Raw genomic sequence first — 22,096 nt, 5'->3', positions numbered from 1 at the left:
AAAAAATAGAAAATTTACTGCTAGTGCATGTCAATCAAGAGTAAATATTTTTTTTAGTAAATAATCATTTTTGTCTTTAAAAGTGTATAGCGTGGACAAATATGTTTCTAAAAGATGAAAAAAAAAAATTTAATCATTAAAAATGTAAAAAATGAGACCAATTTATCTTATCTTTAATTTTCATTCGTTAATGTTAAGAAACTCGTCTACGTGACATTTAGGAATGAAAATGTCATGAAATTTATGCTTATAGTCCTAGGAACTAAAGTTTCTGACAGATACGTTCCTAGATTTAATAACTTATTGACATATTCCTCCTTCAAACAATACAACTTACGGGCAAATATATCTACGAAATATATAAACATAATTAGTTGACACTAGTAACAATATACATGCACCAACAACATATTAGACTTATAAGTTTTTGATATTGTAATTATTTATTATAATGTATTAAAATTATAATTATATTTATAATGTCAACTTATCACAAAGGAACCAAGACTCAAGAGGATGCAAGGAAGAAGTATGTTCTCAAATAAAAAAATAGTTTGTCAAATCTTAAACGGATTATCCATAAGTAGAATAAAATAAACATGAGAGGTCTAGTAATCAAAACTACAATGCTTTTATAGGTGGTCATTAACTGAGCTTGAGAAACCTATAAAAATATTGTAATTCTGGTTGCTAGATCTACTACAATGCTTGTTTTCTTCTATTTGTGGATGATTCATTTAAGATTTGATAAATTGATTTTTTTTTTATTTGAGAACTTATTCTTGTCTTATTTTCTCTTGAGTCTTGATTCCTCTATGATAAGTTGACATTATAAATATAATTATAATTTTAATATATTATAATAGATTTTTGCAATAACAAAATAAAAAACTTTTAAGTCTAATGTGATGTTGATGCATGTATCTTATTACTTATGTCAACTAATTACATTTATATATTTCGTGGATATATTTGTAAGTTGTATTTTTGAAGGATGAAAATGTCAATAAGTTATTAAATTTAGGGACTATTTATTAGTAACTTTAGTTCTTATTATGTCCATGTGAGCATCAATTTATGATATTTTTTGTTCCTACATTTTACGTGAGTTTTCTAACATTAACGGATGAGAGTTAACGGTGAGATAAATTTATTTTACTTTTTATAATTTTGGGAACTAAATTTTACTTTTTCATCTTCCAAAATCAAATTTATCCGTGCTACATATTTTTAGGGATAAAAATAATTATTTATCTTTTTTTTTTCCTATGGATCAACAATGCAACTATATTAGTAACCGGGGACAAGTGATACCCCAAAAACTGATACAATGATAGAAGAAAAAGCCAGCAACCCATAGTGACAAGCAGTTTTTACAATACATTTAGGTGAATAATGCCACTAAAATGCAAAATAACCTGAAAGGAAAAAAAGAAAAAAAAAAAAGAGAAAAAAGTAGAGGAAGAAAAAGGAAAAAGGGGAACGGGTGTGTTGCTCGAAATAGGCCCTAGCCCTTAGCGTTGGGCCGTTGGCTTAGCTGACATTGTTATTTTTTATTTTCAAACAGCTTAGTTGACATTATTAAACAGGGAGTTGAAATTGACTCTTACCAAAATTGTTATTGTCCCTTATAAAACTTTAAAACCCCTGGAAAATATTATTTTATATTTCTGTTCAAACATTTCATCTCTCCTCCTACCCCTTCCTCTTTTATCCTCCTTCTCCTCATCTCTGGCTAAATATACAAAGAAAACACAATTTTATTGTAATATTCATTCAGATACACAATATTTCATTTTGTATTTTTAAAACACAAATAAATACACACCAAAAACACAATTCTGTTGTGATCTTCATTGAGACACACGACAAAATCTTTTTTCGTTGTGTATTTTTATTGTTTTAGAAAAAACACAACAAAATCATATTTCTGTTGTGTTTTTTTTTTGTTTTTATGATTTTTTATTAATTTATGCAACAATAAATTTGACTATAATTAAAAAAGGTAATGTGTGTCATCTTTAATATAATTTGTATAAAAATTAATTCAAGTAAAAAAAGTAACTAAATTTTGAAATTATTTTTTCATGAAAAAATAACTAACAAAAACATGTTTCCATGGTATAAAAAGAGGTTACGGAAAAATTACACAATAGAAACATATTTTTATCGTGAATTTTGTATGCAGTTATACAACAAAAATTATGATTATGTAAAAATGACATTTTTGGAATAAAAAAGTGTCAATACCTTAGTAGGGGCCAATTGGGGAATGTGACCAATAATAACTTCCTAAACATTACTTCTTTAAATTTTTTGACTGATGCAAAGTTGCAAACATATTACTATCAACTTAAAAAAAATGATAGTGACACACTAAAATAGCCATTATCATCATCTAAAATTTGTATTTTGATGAAGACTAGCCTCGAAAGGTAGAACTGGCTTTGGTAGGTGCAAAACAAAAATATTGTGTAATGTGATACATTAGATACAATCAACATTTCAAATAAGTGAGGATTACGATATACATGTTTATACCGGAATAAATTAAAAAAGTAGAATCTGTCCTTGTCCTCTTCCAGTCTTCCTTTCATCTTCTTCGTTGTCGGTGATGTTGGCACCGTTTATGGTCAGGTGCGTCTCCTTCTGTTTCTTGCTTTGCATCTTGTATTCTCGTCAATAGAAAAGATCAAACCTCATAGCGGCATCTGGATTGGCATCGATTCTTCCCACGTGAGATGTTACTAGACATTGGAGTTTTCTGAAAATGTATTTTTACTTAAGGGTTTGGCTCTTGCCTGACATTGTTCTAAGATGCTTGTGAGTCATCAAAGAGGATGAGGGAAAAGGCGAGCATATGACGAAGAGGAGAGGAGAACCTTCGTCACTTCAACTAGATTTGCAAAAAAAAAAAAAAAAAAAACTAGATTTGTGCCTTTGCTTCAAATCAGTGTCTCCGCCTTGTTCTGTTTGCAACTTGAGTACCATCGAATTTGAAAATGAACCCGAGGCGGGTGGTCCAATTTCGATACCGGGGGTGTTGGGAGCGAGTGGTTATTCTACAGTGACGATAATGACTGTCTTTCAGGTTGCGACAAAGGGTTTTGTGGTGGCGATGATGGGGTGGGTCAGAGAGGTAGGAGTGGTTGCAGACTGTGAGGGAAAAGTTCCGGTGAGAGAGGAAAAAAACAAGGAGTTTTTAAATTTTATCTAATGTGGATTCTCCCACTGTGGTCTACACATATTTTTAGTTTTGCATACCCAAAACATACTGTTGGATCATTGACAAGTAAATCGAACAACCTTGTTAGTTTTTGCACCTACCAAACCGAGTTTTCCCTTAGCACCTTAGAACCTGTCTAGTTTCATCCAATATTTAATGAATTAATGGAATTATTTGACATCACAAATTGAACATGACATGACAAAATGAGTAAATATAACATTCCAACTAAAAACACATAAATTTGAATTTTGAACTAAAGATCAAAATGATGCTTTGATTGTATTGACTTAGTTGTGTTGATAATGCTCATGAACAATAATAAACACGAGAATAAATGTCTTGGGCTTAATCCGCAAGTACTAGCATAGAGTTATTCTTACTTAACTAACAATCTCAAGTTCGAATTCTAGATATGTATCATTGCATTAAATTAATACTTAGAAGGAGAATTTTGTCATCAATAATATTCATATCCAATTTGAATAAAATTATCTAGTGAATTAAGATACATATCATCTATACAAAAAAAATATGATAATTTATGATTTGATGACTAAAAAAAATTCATTATCATTGCATATCTTTTTTTCCCTCTATTTTTAAAATTAAAATTGTTATCACTTGCAGCTGATGGGGGGCAAGCAAGGAGCTTGACCCTTCTTCCCTTGGGATCTTTTATGTATACATGGAAAAAAATTAAAATAAAATAATATAATTTTTTTTTATAAAAAATAGGTTTTTGAGTTGATATTTACTTAAAAATTTTCTATTAGTAAATCACATCTCAAATTTACCCATAAAATTAATAATAAATATTTTTTAAAACTTATTATTTATTAAATTATATTCGAAGTTAAGTATTTAAAGAATTGTGTAAAAAAAATCAATTCATGGATCCGTCCTTCTCACTTGATATATTTCTTATAGATAAATATGCTTACTTGATATATTTCTTATAGATAAATAAATGAATAAATAAATAGATAGAAATGTTAGAAAAAAGTCATAAACCGTATAGTCCTTGAGCAGAGCCAAGATAAAATCAATTTGAAGCAGGTATTGCCAAGGGTAAGACGTATTCAAAATTTTGCTTCCTTAATCCTTCATCGCATCCACACGAAAGTTTAGTGAAAAATTATGTCCGAACAAATTTTGCAATGTATTAAATTCATCCCGCAACTATGTATGTACTGAAATAATTACCTTTTAACTAATTTACATGATTACGAAAGAATTGGGAGAATTAAAAGTTAATTAGCTTGGGATGTGACTGTGAGTAACTTCTTTTAGCAAAAGAAATTAAAATATGGATTTAAAATATTAAGATGGAGCTGCTAGATAGCCCTATATATTAATGTGGGACTTCTAATTATAATGCAATTCATTTTTATGCCAATATATATGATTTCTCTCTCTCTCTCTCTCTCTCTTTAGGCATTTGGAGTGATTATAGGAAGGAGATAGCACTTTGAATCCTATGGGATAGGGCTCCAATGACTACATGTTTAGAATATGATTTCTCCTTTGCTAAATTAATTTAAAGGACATGCATGACATAAAAATTTAAAAAGATCGAGGAAAACCGTGGCGAACTTATCCATACTGGTAAACAAGATGACAGCTACGCGTGGTTGATATGATTTAAAATCATAGCTTTGGATAGGGATATAAGAATACAAGAATACAAGATTATATCGCTGTAGTTAGAATTCATGGACAAGAAAGAAAATGGATCGGGCTTTGTCTCATATTCATTATGTTGTAAAACTTAATTTTGTGTAACACAGTTCATTCTATTATGACAAAAATCCAATTCACTGTGTCTGAGATAAATTGGCGCATATATAGACAAGTATTCCTAGTAGGAATGAAGAATATAGAGCTTGGTCATTATCTTCTCTCTGTCACCATAACTCAACTCTTTCTGAATTTGTTGATTCAATACATTTTTGTTTTTCTTCCTCTTTCCTTTAGTGGTCTGTTTATTCTTGCTTCACATGTAGGATATATGCTGAAAGCTTTTCTATGGAAGGTGGCATATTAATGAAATCAAGTAGATGAATGAAAGTTATGACTAGAAAATAATTAGAGAAATGAAACCAAACCCAACAAATAAATAAAAACTAGCCAACACCAAGAGGCCTGAAAACTGAGAGATATTCATGTAACTTTGGTACCAAATTTCATATGATCATAGTTCTATATATATATATTGTATGACTTTGTCATATGTTAAACCAAATGATCATACAGATTGAAGACTAAATAAAAAGAGCCAAGAACCAGACTTGCCGTATGTAGACAATTGGTCATTTCACTTTACTTGCCTCATGGCATGCATTTGCAGTAGATTGCAAGCTTCAGCGAAAGACATATAAGTATTAATTGTGGATGGTACGTAATTCTCCTTTGAGCATCTCTAAAACAACAATCTTAGCGTACCTCCAAAGCCACATGCTTTGAGAAACCATAATCTAAAAACGTTAACGTTCTAAAAAAAGAAAGGAAAAAGGAAGGAAAAAAAAAGAAAGAATAAGGAGGAGAGGAAGTTTACAAAGTTTTAAGGTGTATTTATACACAAGGGAATTGAAGCAAGTAAATAGATTTCCTATTTTTTTTATTGGTGTCTTTGTGCGGCTTGACATAGTGGTGCAACTATTGAGGGGAGAGGGCCTACTGTCACTTAGTTTGCCAACTCTTGGCAATAATATCCTGTAAGTTTGGAGGGAGAAACTTGGCGAATCTCATCTAATTAACCCCAATTCCAAACAGACATGCATATATATTTTGTTTTAATGGCATTTTTTTATTGATAATATATATATATATATATATATATATATATATATATATATATATATATATATATATATATATATAATCTAAAACAGTACTAAAATTTCAACTATTTGTATTATCGTGAAAGTAGATATTTTATGCATTAGTTAATGTAGTTTCAGTTGGGTAGAGCAGGCACTAATATATAGTGCATCATTAATAATATTATGATACCATTAAATACGGAATGCATCAATGTGAGGTTAATACACTAACTTAACCGATAGTTTTGAGTTCAAACTGTGTTAAATATGAGAAGATCATCAATTAATATGTGTACGTAACAATTTTAATGAGCTATCGTCAGATCAATTTTTTTTATTAAACAAACATATATATTAGTTACTGATTAAGAAAGTAAAAATAATTTTTTTTTATTGAGATGTGTAGAAATATGCTTCAATGATTTTTAAATGTGTTCTCACATAATTTTTAATAAAAAAAAAATCCCTTTTTAAATTTCTTAATTAGTGTTGTAAGTTAACAATATCCTTTTTTTGTTTAATTAAAATTAAATTGATGGCATGGATACAATTATAAGTCTATAATAATAATATGATATATATTATATATTAACAAAAAATTTCTGTCAATATAAAGATAGATATTGTTTTTGGGTGAAAAATAAAGATAGATATAAACCAACAATATGTCCTACTAGTATTATTGACATAATGCATTATATTTTATATGCTAATAATTTGTTTTCTATTAATTAAATTATACCAATTAAAATATACTTGAGGTTTGTTTGAAATGATTAATTAGTTCATAATAAGTTAGTTAACTGTAAATTGAAAGTTAATAAATTAGTTTATTGAATTAATATTTGACAAAATTAATTGTGGAGCTAAATAAAAGGTCATATTTATTGGTCATAACATAAATTTTGGTAAATATATATATTTTTAAATGATTATCATTTTCTTTCAAAAAAAAATACTTATCATTTATTTTATTTCAATTTATTTCGGAAAAATCATTAAATGAAATTAAATAATATATATATATATATATATATATATATATATATATATATATATATATATATATATATATATATATATATATATTTAAAAAAATGATATTTATGAAAGTGGAAGAGTGGGAGAGAGTGATTATTTTTGTCTTAACCCCCCGATTTATTAAGAAAAAAGACTCTGACTATCTGAACCAAGAGATAAGTAATTAAATTAGACCGGGAGAGTAGGAGAGAGTGATTAATGAGTTTTTGAATAATTTTAAGTGTAAAGGAATTTTTTAATAAGTTAATAAAAAATTATTTTTGAAAAACCAAGTGAAAATTATTGATATTTAAACTTAGAATAGAACATAAGGTGCCCTGTATAAGATAAATTGTGATACCAATGTAAGCAAAGATAATGCAAAATAAAAATTAATAAGTTAATCAGGATAAAAATTAATAATAAATTATGAAGTTATAATTTGGTTTTGTTTTGATAAGTTGCTCAATAAATACTTATACAGGAAGAAAGTAAGGAGGTAAATAAGATAAATTTATTTCATAAGTCAAAATAAATTTATGAACTTCAAATTTAATAAAAGCTTCTTTTATCTAACTTTTTCAAAAGCTGAGGTACATAGGTTGATTTTAATTTGTGGAAAAAAAATTATTATTATTTTTATTTTCTTCTCATGTAAATATTTATTGAGAATCAAAGCAAGACCTTAAGCTTAAACTCTACCGCATTTTAAAAAAATGTTAAAATTAGTGAAATAATTTATTTTACTAAACAATTATATTTTTGTTAACCAAGTATTTTAGTTAATTAAATAAGTTAATAGCTACTTTATTTACCTTGTCAAACGCACTTTAAATATCTAACATTTTTTTTCATTAAAAAAACCCTTTTATTATTAGTATACACTATTTTTTTAAAGGATTTTTATTATATTTTTAAGCTATAAATATTTTGTTTTAATATATAGTTTGTAGTTCGTTGAAGGGATAAGGAAAAATGAAAAAAAATTATAAATTTGAATCTCTTTCACTCACAAAAATTAATATATTTTATCCATAAAAAAATACAGTTTGTAGTCCTTCAACGGGGAATGTAACAAAAAAAGGTTCTTCAACGGGGAAGAAAGGTCAGCCGCCACTCGCCAACTAGCAGATCTTCGATGACATGAAAGTTTATCATGATTTTGTTTCCTTCCACAACTATTTCATACATTATATTTTGGAATTGAAAGCCAGTTACAAAATAGTTATAATTTAATAGTATATAATAAAACAACCTTTGGCATTAATTGTTCAAGTGTGAGAGGAGCCAAAGCGAGCTCTTTGCGGTTTTCTCATGCTTTCTTTTAAATAATCAACTATTGAACGTCAATTTCTTTTCATAATAAACCTTCAATAGATAGTCAGAGTATAAAAAATAATTAAGGATAATTGAAATAAAATTTTATGTTTTTGGGAAATTTTTTTCAATTATATAATTTGAAATTTTGCCAATTTAAAGATTTTAAACAAAATTTAATAAATTTTCAAGTTATTTATTATTTTATGTGTTTTTTAAATCACACTAACTTTTTTTTAAGGGAAAATCTCAGTAACTTACTAGAGTTGACATAGTAATAAGAGGATTTAAATAATTTATACAAGGTCCTAAGTTAAAACCTTATTACCACTTTTATAAAAAAATATCTTACCAATAATTATTCATTTTTTTCGCTGAATGAATAATTATTCATTTTTAGCCGGCCACATAGTTAGGTTGGCATAATTTTTCAAGACAAATGGTTACTAAATCTATCAGACTTCTCCAAAAAAAAAAAAAAACTATCAGATCGATAGCATATCATTAAATATGATTTATACGTATAAAACATATATATGGTTAAATTAGCATGTAACTCTTCATATTTCTCAAAAGATATTGAAATAAGTTTAATTTATATATTTTGAAATTTTGAAATTTGATTGCTAATTTTATTTTATTTTTTAACTTTCAGATGTGATCATTTACCATTGTAGGAATGTCATAGTGAGAAAAGAGGCCAAATTTCAAACCTAGAAGCTCAGTTAAAATTTTCTTATAACAATATTGACTTTTTTTTACAAGCTTGACTTAATTATATAGATACATGCTTTTTATTTTATTTTGTTTTAGAATATTTAGAAATTATTACTTCATTTGCTTTTATTTATAAGACTCAATTAGAGCTAGATAGTAGGTAAACATGCCCATTTAAGTTCACACCCACAATTTGCACAACCCATCTCACAAAGTCCACATTTTAAATGAGTTGTATTTTAGTAAGGTCATAATCGCATCATTTAGCCCGTGAGCTAAAGTCCAGGTTCACAATTTTTTTTTTAAAATATGAAATTTAACCTATTTTTCAAACATTTTTAAAAACAAATATTTGTTTAAAAGATAAATTAAGAAAGTGACTAAAAATCAAACTAAAAACCCTTTTTATGTATCCTTTGTTATCATTTTATAGTCCAAATTAATCACTCAATGTATGAGAATCATTCTTTATGGTTTTGGTTTGTTGTTGACTATTTTGAAATGTAGTTAATTTCAAGTAAAATGACCCATGCTGTTTTTATTTTATTAGTCTAGTTATTATTTTTATTTTACTTTTATGAAACCATAAAAAAATACATTTTTTAAGATATAAAAGCCCATGGAGTGTGAACAGTCCATGAAGCATGTCGTTAAGCTAATTAAATGGATTGAGCTAAAAAGATTACAGTTTAAATGGACTCAAAAAGTTAAAGTTCATATACAAAAATATCTATTGATATCATTAATACTTTTTTTATGGACTCTTGTCTTTCTTCTGATCATTTGTTTATTAGTATAATTAGTTAAGAGTATTTAAGTTGAAATTAATAAATAGAAAAAATAATATAAATTCATCATTTTGGATCTTATAATTAGAAAATGAGAGAATATATATGTTTTTTTAATCATATCATGAATAAAAAAATATCTATTAATCATATCAATAATTAATTTTCGTCCAAACAATTTTATTTACCACTTTAGTGGCAATCTCCCATCCTAACCAAATTTTGGATGTTGTTAGGTGCACCCAGCATTTTAAGTGAATGAACGAAAATGTCATTCACTTAAAATATAAAACATGTACATCCAACACTATTCACGCGTTCCGTACGTCCCTCTTTCCTGTGTCGTTTGGTTGTTTTCGTGACGACGTTCGAGCTTCTTCTCCTCTTGGCACTGTTTGCTTTCCTTGGAGGTTCGTTTGTCGTGCATTGGGTGGTTCGTTGTCGACATTAAGGACCTGCAACTTCGTTTTGTTGTTCCACCATCGAGGTAAGTTTTGTGTCTCCGTTAATGGTTGGGTTTTCATTTTTCCTTTTGTGCGTTCGTACAGATCAACATGATCCGTAAGTGTTATATGATTCGTATAACGCATACGGATCAAGTTGATCCGTATGAGTCATACGAACCTTTTGTGCGTTCATACGGATCAACATGATCCATAAGTGTTATATGATCCGTATAATGCATACAGATCAAGTTGATCCGTATGACCTTTTTTAATCCAAATAAAAAAAATTAAAAATAGGTATTTATGTTTTGAAAAATGTTTTTAAATAGGTAGTTTATTTGTTAGTTTTGTTTTAAAAATAGGTATTGTTTGCGTTTTAAAAATAATATGTATGATTGCATGGTGTTATGAAATAGTTATAAATTTTAATAGTAAATATATGAATTTTGAAGTTGTTTATTTTATTTCAATGAAAAATAGTCATATATTATTTAATTATGTAGTTGTTATTTTATTTATGAATTTTATATTTTAATTATGTAGTCATATATGTTGTTATGGAATAGTTATAAATGGTGTTATTTTATTTCAATGAAAAATAGTCATATATTATTTAATTATGTAGTTGTTACTTTATTTATGAATTTTTGTGTTTTAATTATGTAGTTATATATGCTGTTGTGAAATAGTTATAAATGGTGTTATTTTATTTCAATGGAAAATAGTCATATATTATTTAATTATGTAGTTGTTACTTTATTTATGAATTTTGTGTTTTAATTATGTAGTCATATATGTTGTTATGAAATAGTTTTAAATGGTGTTATTTTATTTCAATGAAAAATAGTCATATATTATTTAATAATGTAGTTGTTATTTTATTTATGAATTTTGTGTTTTAATTATGTAGTCATATATGCTGTTATGAAATAGTTTTAAATGGTGTTATTTTATTTCAATGAAAAATATTCATATATTATTTGTAGTTATAAATTTTGTAGTTATTTATGTTTATTTTAATAGTAAATATTGAATTTGACCAAAAAATGCATGTGTGTCAAAATTTGTAGATTATGATTAGAATTAGAGGGTTAGGTCGTGCCTTAGTCAGGGTTATAGGTAGAGTCCTAGGGAGAGAGGATCATCATCATTCAGATGATGTTCTAGCGGCAAAGGCCTACAACATCCATACGTAGGCAATAGGAAGCTGCCCTTGTCGTTGAGGATGCTCCTTACGTGACCGAAGACATACATGCACATGCTGAAGAAGCTGTTGATGATGCTGAAGGATTTCCAAGTGAGCCGCGTGACCCATCAATGCTAATTGACTATGGTGACCATGTTGCAGTCATCGTATGGAATGAAGAGGTATTTAAAATTTTTAATTAAATTTATTTGTTAAGTATTTGTTATTATTTAAATTTGTCATAGTTTTAATTATTATTTTTATAAGTTGTTGAATCATTTAATTTTTTTTACAAGAACGTCCTAAATTGAAGTTATCCTCCCATGGAAGAAAGGTTCAAAAATTTGGGAGGCCTGCTCCTGAAATTGAAGGGCTAGTCGTTGCCACAGGATTAAGTCCTTTAATCGCATGTTCAATGGACACTGGCGATTAGGGACTTATATCTGCTTTTGTGGAGAGGTGACATAAGGAAACTAGCAGTTTTCATCTTCCTATTGGAGAGTTGACCATCACCTTGAATGATAGATCTCTCTATTTCATCTTCCTATTATAGGTACATTCCACAGCTTCGAGACTCTACATGTCGACGAAGCGATCTTAATGTTGGTGGAGTTACTTGAAGTCTTTGGAGAGGAAGCTAGAGCTGAGACAACACAATGTCATGGGGCATACGTACACCTATCGTGGCTATGAGATATTTATCAGAGTAAATGTGAGGTCGGACATTGGACTATTGCAACTCGTGCTTATCTGTTGCATTTGTTAGGTTGCATTCTTTTTGCTAACAAGAGTGCAACACATGTTCATGTCGTTTTTTAAACGCTTTCCAAAACTTGAGTCAGAATGGAAGCTACAGACGGGGAGCTTCTGCCCTAGTTCATATGTATGATCATTTGAATGATGCTTGTAAGAGCGGTAACCGACAGCTTGCTGGTTACATCACCCTATTACAGGTAATTATTGTCAATTATTGTAATTTAATTGTTTTTAAAAAGTTATTAATATGTTTTTAATATGTTAATTTGACATTTATTTTATTTTGATCTAATCTTTGTAGTGTTGGATACATGAACATTTTTCCTCTGTTGCTGAATCTTTGAGTGATCCAGACTATGATGAGATGTCACCACGTGTCTGTCGGTGGATTGCTACGAAGGCTTCTTCGAAGTCATTACCAGCATCGACGTATCAGTAAGTCTAGATGAACTGACGATTGCTGATGTTTGCTGGATGCCTTACGGTGACCACTGTGTAGTGCAGGATTTTGATTTGATTTCATGCTTTTCAGGTCATATACAATGAGATCCCGTTGTCGTCAGACACGAACCAGAGGGTGGTGTAACAATTTGGATATGTTCAGACCGTTCCTCCACAGACTAGGGTTCAATGTTATCATTTGAAGATATTGACGACATGTGGATACATTTCTCTGACTATCTTACAGCAATGAGACATATTTGTGTTTTGCCATGACAATGTGCATCAAATTACATGCAGTGGTTCTTCATATTTATCATTCATTCATGACACCGGCACAATCTGCTGATCCGGCCAGACATCCACCTGTGATGCAAGATGACACATATGTGAAGCCTCATATCCCTGAGGTCCCAGTGGCACCAGCAGCAGCACTGACACATGCCGCTTTTGATGTGGAGCAACCTAGACATGCAGTGGTAAATAATGTTGCATTAATGTTCTATTAAATGTCATTTAGTTTAATTTTGAAATAATGTAATACTTTATCGGTTATTTTCAATGTCATAGGAGGCTTGCCAAGCAATCGGAGAAAGGTTGAAGCATTTGCTTAACCTAAGGATAGTCACTGTAGGCACAAAAATACACGAGGTCATGGAATACTGTTTAAGAATGGCTAGGGGTGTCACAGCAGAGGGCAATGTTTATGTCAGGTCGGACGAAGGCGACGCACGGATCAACCATAGATGCCATCCATTTTATATTTCAATATCTGGACTATGTTTATAATTTTATTGTATTTGACAACATTTTGGTTTTCCCAAACATTTTTTAAATGTTAACTTATTTTGGTTTATAATTTTTAGTCTATGTTTATGCCTTTAAATATTAGGGTTAACGTTAACAAATTATTTTAAATTACGTAACCGTTAAACGTATCAAGTAACCTTAGTAATGACGCCACAGTAAATTCATAAGTTCTACACCTTAAACAATTAAGTTTAACGTAACAAAGATACTGACAATTATGTGAATATGCAGCCTAACAATTATATATTAATGTAAGACATTACAAAGTCATTAGAAGCTAGATGTTCAGTCTTCAGTTATGTCAACATAGTCTCTTTTCAACATCATCAAGTTTTTGTACTGATGCATTCTACTAATATATGGAGTTAGTCACTGCTTTGCCTGAGGATGACAATTCCTAGACCATAACAATGCTAGAGGCAGTAAAGGACAATGGTCTTTTAAATAAACTTGTTGTACATGCATAAACAATTTTACTTTATTATAACATAAATGATTGCATAAATTTAAAAATAGGACTATCTTGAATCTACCTGAACAAAATGATTGTCATAGACGTGACCGATACATATTATGCGATACACAGAAGCATCTGTTGGTGGTTGACTTCTAAGAGGAAAAAACGTCATGCTTTGTTTTAGAGACAACGATACAAGGACTACATTATACCTTGGTGCAATGACATATCCCATCTCGGTTATATCCATCCACTTATCCATAATAATGTGAATCAAACAAATATACACATCACATTTATTTAAAGTTAATTCTTAAAAAGTAAAACATAAATTACATACCATGGATAACCCATCAACAAGTAGGGACCTCCTTAATTCCTTGAATCTGTCTGTGCCACCAAAGAGCTTGATATAATCATCTGACCATTTGCCAAGTTCTTTAAGAAAATGGTTGCACACCAAGGACCAAGAATCTTTACCCATACCTAATAAAGCAACAATTGCACGATATCCACAGTTACCGTTAGCTTTGACATCCACAATGTTGTCAATGAAATCGTGTATAAACAGATGAAATTGATCCAACATCGGCATGATCCTTCTTGGAATGGGCTGGTCAGAAGATGATGCACTACGCTTCACTAAATAATTACTATTTTGCAGAGAATGTAAAGCATCAACATACTCCTAGTAAGACGAATCATGCTTTGTTGATCTTTGGTTTTTGTTCATGAGTTTCTTGTGTGCACCTTTAGTGTTGATCTTTTCTGGAGGAGGACACATAGAGTTTTGATCAGGGTATGCAATTTTCCGAAGTTTACTCTTTAGAGTTACTTTACCACAAACATCAAGTTCCTCAAATCGCTTAGATATGGTTTCCATCTCTTCCTTTATAGTCACTTAGGGCTTAGATAACCCTTGGTATGAAAAACTTAGTCTCCTCCAAAACATATGGATTGAATCTAGTGGGATGCTAATAACATATTTAGATAGCTCACATGCACAAGGAAGACCATGCATAGTTCTCATGATACAACCACAACGAGAAGGATTCTTGCCAGCATAATGTATACGCGCATACTTAACAACAATATGATTTTAAACATACCTTGAAACCATGCCAAAAAGCCTCTTGTATAAGGTAACTTTAAAAAATGTCCAACCACATGTGTACTTGTTTTGAAGGATGCTTTAATTTCAGTGTGTTGCAGCATGATCATGTTGTTCATGGCATTCCAAACACTACATAAGTCTCCAAGGTTATTCTGTAATACTCTTTTTAAAGTTCAATGAACAGATTCAACCCTACATTTGAAATACACAAAAAAACAATAAACAAATACAATAATTAAAATCCATCAATTCATCAACCCTAATAGACAAACTTGAACATTTTCATACTTGTTTGTTGTTATTTTATTCCTAAGTGCATCACCTTATTTGTACAGACTGTAACAAAATTTTCCTTGTGGGGGATTATCCATGTTTCGTTAACATAGTCAGCAAACATTAGCCAGGGTGAACAAACAATTTCAAACTTCTTAAGGTAATCATCGAACTGATGTTTCAAAGGACAATCAACCAAACTTCCGCAGACATCCAACATTTTTTTGACCAATTAGAGAATGTCATCCCCATTGGTGCCACACAAACAAAGTCAAGTAGTGAGAGTCTGTATCTGTTTGTTTTGTAGGTACTATCTATCCAAAACACCAAATTACATGTATTGCATAACTTCACTGCATTAGGGTGATACCAAAAGATATCACGTACCACATCTTCATTCTTTAATTTATGCCAATGAATATATTGATCTCGTTCAAGAAGCTTCATTAGATGTTGTATTTCAGTATCACTTCTTCTAATGGAAGAACGATATGTACTTCTTGCATTGTATATTTGTTTGATTGTTATACAACTATTGACATTGTGCTCCTTCAATGTTAGCAGAATGTTTCTTGGTTTGACCATTGACTTTGTCATATCAACAATAATTGTCTTTTCATCCTTAATCAATCGTCCAACGTATGAATGCCCAACTAATGACTTGACCAATTCATGATTATGACTCCCACACATTAACTTTACCATCCAACCTTGCCCTACAACCACTGGTTTCCCACGAAGCTTGAAGGGACACCCACATTTCCTACTCCCAGTATCTCTTCTAACAAAATCTTTCTTCCTAGACCTATATTGACCACTCCTCTCACAACCAATTAACATAAATGAAATATTTCCTCTAATACTAGTGTTTGTGTCTGACCTCATAATTACTGTTACAAATCCGTTTTCATGAGCTACTGATCGAGCCCACTGCAAAACATCATCTCGGGTAGCAAACACCTACAACACAACCCACACAATTTTAGTCTTCAAAGGGATATTCATTTTATCAATTTAATAACAATAATGAAGATTATTACCTGATAAGTATCGAACGCATCCGAACAATCAACATGTTGTTCATTCATACCACATTCTTGTTCATTTTCATCATCCATATCAACTTCTTCAGACATTATACTGTCATACATCCATTGATCTTCGTCCATCTTAACAACAAATTAAAAATTTCCACATGACAAACATACAACACCTAACCGCACTATACATATAATATCATATAAAACTCAACATAATCTTTTACTGCATACCATTTTATAAATACTACAATTCATAACCATATATATTAAAAACAAAAAACTCTATATCAACCTACATACAAATTATTTCAAATACACGTATAAACAAATAATATTTTTTACAAATTTACATATAAACATATTTATAATTAAAAAAATTAAACCGTATGGTTTATACAGATCAACTTGATCCGTATAAACCATATGGATCAAGTTGATCCATATAAACCTTATGCATCAAGTTGATCTGTATGTTGAAATTAAACATACGAATCAACTCACTCAGGGGAACTAGCAACACCAACTCGTGTACCTGGTGTACCTTCGACGACGAACCAACCACCGCAACAACCACCACCCACCGGTAACACTTTCACCTCTACCCAAGCGGCACCTCACTCAACGACAAAAACCTACGGGGCAGAAAACGAAGCGCAAATGCCACAAATCAATAAAAACAACTTAAAAAAGAAAGAAGAAGACTCAAGGGTAATTCTGGAATTACCAAAAAATGCTGGATGCCCAAACAATAATGCTGGTGCATCTAGCATTGTGTCCGAGTATATGGTTATGGCTGATACTTTTGTTGGCTTCAGTTCAATCATTGGGATCTGAGAGGACTGATGTGGCATACGTGACTCTACTGTACGGAGATGAATTCCTGTTGGGCGTTCGAGTTCTCGGCAAATCGATACGCGACACTGGATCCAACAAAGATATGGTCGTTTTGGTCTCTGATGTTGTCTCTGATTATGCCAATACCCTTCTCCAGGTACTCTTTTCCTTTGCGAAATGTATTAACGCGGAACCAGAAATGAAATTTTGTGATCACTTTATATTAAATTTAATATCAGTGTTTCATTTTATATGAATCCTAGATTTTGTTAGTTATAACTTATTATTAAGTGATACTGTTGATTATAGAACTCGTGGATAGGGTAAAGGGTTTTATGATTGGTTTTTTTGTAGGCTGATGGGTGGATAGTTGAGAAGATTAGTTTATTGGCGAATCCTAATCAAGTACGTCCAAAGAGATTTTGGGGTGTCTAAACGAAGCTCAAAATATTTAACATGACTGACTACAAGAAAGGTAAAGTATTTATGTTTTCTTGTGTCGAGTTATGGAAGTTGTGGAGGATACTCAAACTTTCCATTTAGGTTATTGCCTTTCAAATGGAATGTAGCTTCTCATGTTTATGCACTATGATTTATTGGCTGTCTTGAATGTTTTCCTGCAGTTGTTTATTTTGATGCTGATACTATAGTGGTTAAGAATATTGAAGAACTTTTCAAATGTGGAAAATTCTGTGCTAATTTAAAAGCATTCTGAGAGGTTGAATTCGGGAGTCATGGTGGTGCAGCCATCTGCTACCATTTTCAATGACATGATGAGCAAAGTAAAAACTCTGCCATCTTACACTGGAGGTATTATCATTTTTCTTTTTTTTCTTCCTTTTTGTACTAATATTATATGCATTTTGTATTAGATGAGGATTTGAACCTGACATGTTTGAACAATTTGCATCATCTATCTTCCTGCTTTCACAGGGGACCAGGGATTTCTCAATTCATATTACTCTGGATTTCCCAACGCACATCTTTTTGAACCAAATTTGTCCCCAGACATGTTGGATACTAGACCAGTTCCTGAAATGGAGCGACTTTCCACACTTTATAATGCAGACGTTGGTCTTTACATGCTGGCTAACAAGGTACTGGAATATAGGTAAATAAGAGGATGGTTCCTTACTTATACATAATAAGGGGCAATACAACAGTGATACATCTCCCTTTTTGTTACTTCCCTTTGTAACTTCCTTATTTGAGTTTTGAGTTCAGATGGATGCCTGTTAGATCCAGTTGCCTTATCTGATTAATGTTTAACCGCTAATAGTCCTACATGTTTGTTGTTTAGTTTATGCTCCAATTCACATGATGCAATTAGTTTAACACCTACTGTCTTAACAGATATTCTTTGTGATAGTTGGAAACAATATTTTAATTGAAGTAATAAAAATTAAGATCATGATGTTTGTGATAGAGAGATTGAATGAATTGGAAGAGAAACTGGAGGGGATGGAAGCCATAATTGAGGCTTGGATCAATGTGGACGAGAAATTGGTAAATTTTGAGAAGATTTTGTTGGAGATGCAAACATTGATGGGCAAGTATGCAGTAGGTAACCTTTGCCTTTCAATCAATTGAAGCTGATTTTGAAATGGTGGGAGGTGGATGAACATTTCAGGAGTTGAAACTCAGATTCTTGTACTTAATTTTCTAAGTTTGAATATTTCGCACATTCTCTCACATACATACCAAATATATGCATTTAAATATGTCTTTTTTATTCATTGCAACTTTTACTTCAATTATATAAATATTCATTCTGATTTGTCCAGTGGATGGTGGATGAGAATGAACTCCGTGTAATTCATTATACACTAGGTCCTCTTAAGCCTTGGGACTGGTGGACATCTTGGCTTGTGAAACCTGTTGATGTCTGCAGGTATTTGTGCAACTTATTATCCTATTTTAGCAATATCTCAAAAACTTGTCTTCCAGTAATTTTTTAAAAGGCCATCTTGCTTAAGTAGTCATGTGACTAAGTTGAAGTTTGTGACAAATGTTAAATAATTTGCTTTTACCTTGTTTGTGCTGCAGAATGTAAGGGAACAGCTGGAGGAATCCCTTCCTGGAACTGGAGGGGGCCAAAATCCTAAAGATAATTATCTTGTGAAGTTTCTTTTTCTGCTACCATTTTGTGCTGTGCTGTTCTGCTGTTGTCGTTCGTTTCTAAAGGTCAGTACTTATCATGGATTGATTTTATTCTTTAAGCATTAGGAATTCCGTGTGCCTCATAATGTTGTATTTTCTGCAGAATCAGAGGTACTTTGGTTCCTGTTGTAGAAATTCACTATGCGATCATGTCAGACACCTTTATTACAGGATTAAATCAAGGGTGCCACTTGCATATACTACCATTTCTACCTCAACTTTCAATTCCCCTCATAAGGTCATCTTTTGCTTCTATATCTTCTTATTTAGGGATTTGGATCATGTGAGGCTCTTGCATACTCATCAGATGACTGGGTAATGTGATGTCCTCACATTAAAAACTTCGTACCCCATTGTCCAGAGGCTCTTCGCTATGCGAAGGTATGGGGGAGGGATGTTGTACGCAGCCTTACCCTTGCATATGCAAAGAGGCTGTTTCTCACATTAGAGGATCCAAATCCTGTGGTTGGATATTCATGCTGCTTATGCTTATGCATTTTTTTATAAGCAATACTAAGTATTATTTATGGTGTTAAACAGCTCATAAATGGTGTTCAGTACAAGGTGCCTGCATATTTGGGCAGTATTTCTGTCTGTTTATTGGTTGCAGTGGTGTCTCTTGGATTATCTATCTTTATAGTACCACGACAAGTGGCTCCATGGACTGGTTTGCTTTTGATGTATGAATGGACATTCACAATCTTCTTTATACTATTTGGAGGTTATCTAAATTTGATTTATCATCGGGGAAGGATTATTGCATCACAAATGCCTTCCTCGTTGTCTCATCCTGAATCTTCTGATGATGATTCTGAAAAAGGTATGTTCTGCCAGAGTAGAGCTTATTTGGGGGGTTTTGTCTTTCATCTAACTGTTCCTCAAGACTTTTTTTTTTTTTTTTTAAATTGTCGTCCTTAATTTTATCTCATCTGCATTAACAGTTCATCAGCGTCAGATGTCATCATGTGATGCTGCTACGTGGTTCTATGGATTAGGGATGGCCTTCTTGGCCATTGCTACTCCATCTTTGCCTTTTCTTTTTGGGATCACTGCATTGTTTTTACGGTAATTTTCCTTTGAATTTATTAGTAAAGATATCATATTGAAATATGCACTTTTGCCATCATGCTTGATCTTGTTATAGACTTTCTGTTTATTTTAGGAATTTAGGTGTGATTTCATTATCCGTCTTCATGGTTTAAATTTTAAAAATAGCACTCTGTTCTCAGTATGTGTTTCTAATCATTGACTATAGTCTATTATTTAACTTCAAAATCCAAATTTAAAAGAAACTACAGTCTGCAATGGCTTCTTTTGAGTGGTAACATATAGTCACGTGCATGGTGCATCTGATAGGCTTTCAACCTGTGATTTCAATTTCATCCACCCTAAGAAACGGAGGTGCAATCATGAACTGTAAGGTTATTTAACCATTTCATTGGTCATTCTTAGCATATTTTTGGCTCACATGTTAATTCAGTTCTTCTTCTACCTCATTAAGCTGGAATGGTGGTTTGGAGACAATTAGGGATTTTAGTAACTTTGTTTGCTGTTGTTTTCTTGTTTACTTAAGAGGGAGGAAGAAGTGAAGTAAATTCTTAACAGATAGGTATGTGTTTTTGGAGAGAGCAACATACTTGAATCAGGAGGGTTTCTCTTTTTCTGTCTTCTGTTGTATTCTGGTGCTTTTTGTTGCCTATTTTTAGCACATAGACTGCCACCTCTATAGTACCCATGAAATTGAAATTTAATGGAACCTACCAAAATAATCTTCTCTTTTTGATATGCATTCAGCTTGAAGTGGTGTGTTCTGTCCTTTAATTCTAAGTAGTTTTTTTAAGAGAAAAAAACTTTTTTTTTCAAATCTTTCTCTTTGAATTTACACTTATATTTTGATTTATATTTCTAACAGGTTAGCTTTGATGGTTGTTGGGGGCGCAATATTAGCATGTTTCTTGACATACTCCTCCGAACGTCTTGCAATCAGATCATTTCTGAAAGGGCTTGAAGAGAGGGATGTTGCACGCAATGCAAACTTCTGTTGTTGATTGAATTCTTTGATCTGGTGCAAACTCTGGTAGATTTTTTATTTTATTTTATTCACCTCTACTTCAAGAAAATATGCGTCATTGAGGATTGGGATACGTTGCCATACACAACCGAGCTTGGGCTGCTAATGCAAAAAAAGCATGATATTAGGCTGCACAAAAAAATCTCAGGAAAAACTCTTAAAGCTTAGTTTTTGGTAAAAACCCAAAAACATTTGAATCATTTGATTCATCTAACTTATCTCATGTTGAGACTTAGTGATGGTTATTATTGTATTCAACTAACGGGTAACGTTGTTCTAGTGACCAATGTAACATTAATTTTGTCAATGAATCATAATGTATTTTTCCTTGTTTCCATTGTTACATTTTTATTATAATTGTAAAAGATGGCGTCGCTCCTTTGAAATTACAACTGAGTCGCGAATAAGATAAACGTGTTTTGTTTTTCAAAGAACGTGCTTGCTTGATGTGAAATGGCTGTCGAAATTGCGCGTAATAAAAGTAGGCACCTATGTGATTAGCGAAACTTGTATTTTTGTTCTTGAAACATCCTTTTCTTGAAGGCTAGGAAGAGAATGCCACTTGCACAGTTGTCAAACTACAAATCGTACATTTTTGCTCATGAGTTAGTTTCA

At 31.3% G+C, this 22,096-nt stretch overlaps 1 pseudogene across 1 annotated transcript; it reads left to right on the top strand.

Annotated features, from left to right (window-relative positions):
• The first annotated feature begins 17,167 nt into the window (after positions 1–17,167).
• On the top strand, positions 17,168–21,808 carry LOC100793342 (inositol phosphorylceramide glucuronosyltransferase 1-like; annotated as a pseudogene). Its single transcript, XR_136860.3, has 10 exons — positions 17,168–17,407; positions 17,605–17,725; positions 17,874–18,060; positions 18,184–18,347; positions 19,035–19,138; positions 19,293–19,434; positions 19,514–19,648; positions 19,951–20,230; positions 20,352–20,475; positions 21,323–21,808. The product of XR_136860.3 is annotated as an inositol phosphorylceramide glucuronosyltransferase 1-like (transcript).
• Positions 21,809–22,096: the final 288 nt, after the last annotated feature.

The sequence above is a fragment of the Glycine max genome, chromosome 10 (genome assembly GCF_000004515.6).
Source record: "Glycine max cultivar Williams 82 chromosome 10, Glycine_max_v4.0, whole genome shotgun sequence".
NCBI lineage: Eukaryota > Viridiplantae > Streptophyta > Magnoliopsida > Fabales > Fabaceae > Glycine > Glycine max.
The sequence above is the reverse complement of the archived record's forward strand: the minus strand, read 5'-3'. Positions and strand labels throughout refer to the sequence as shown.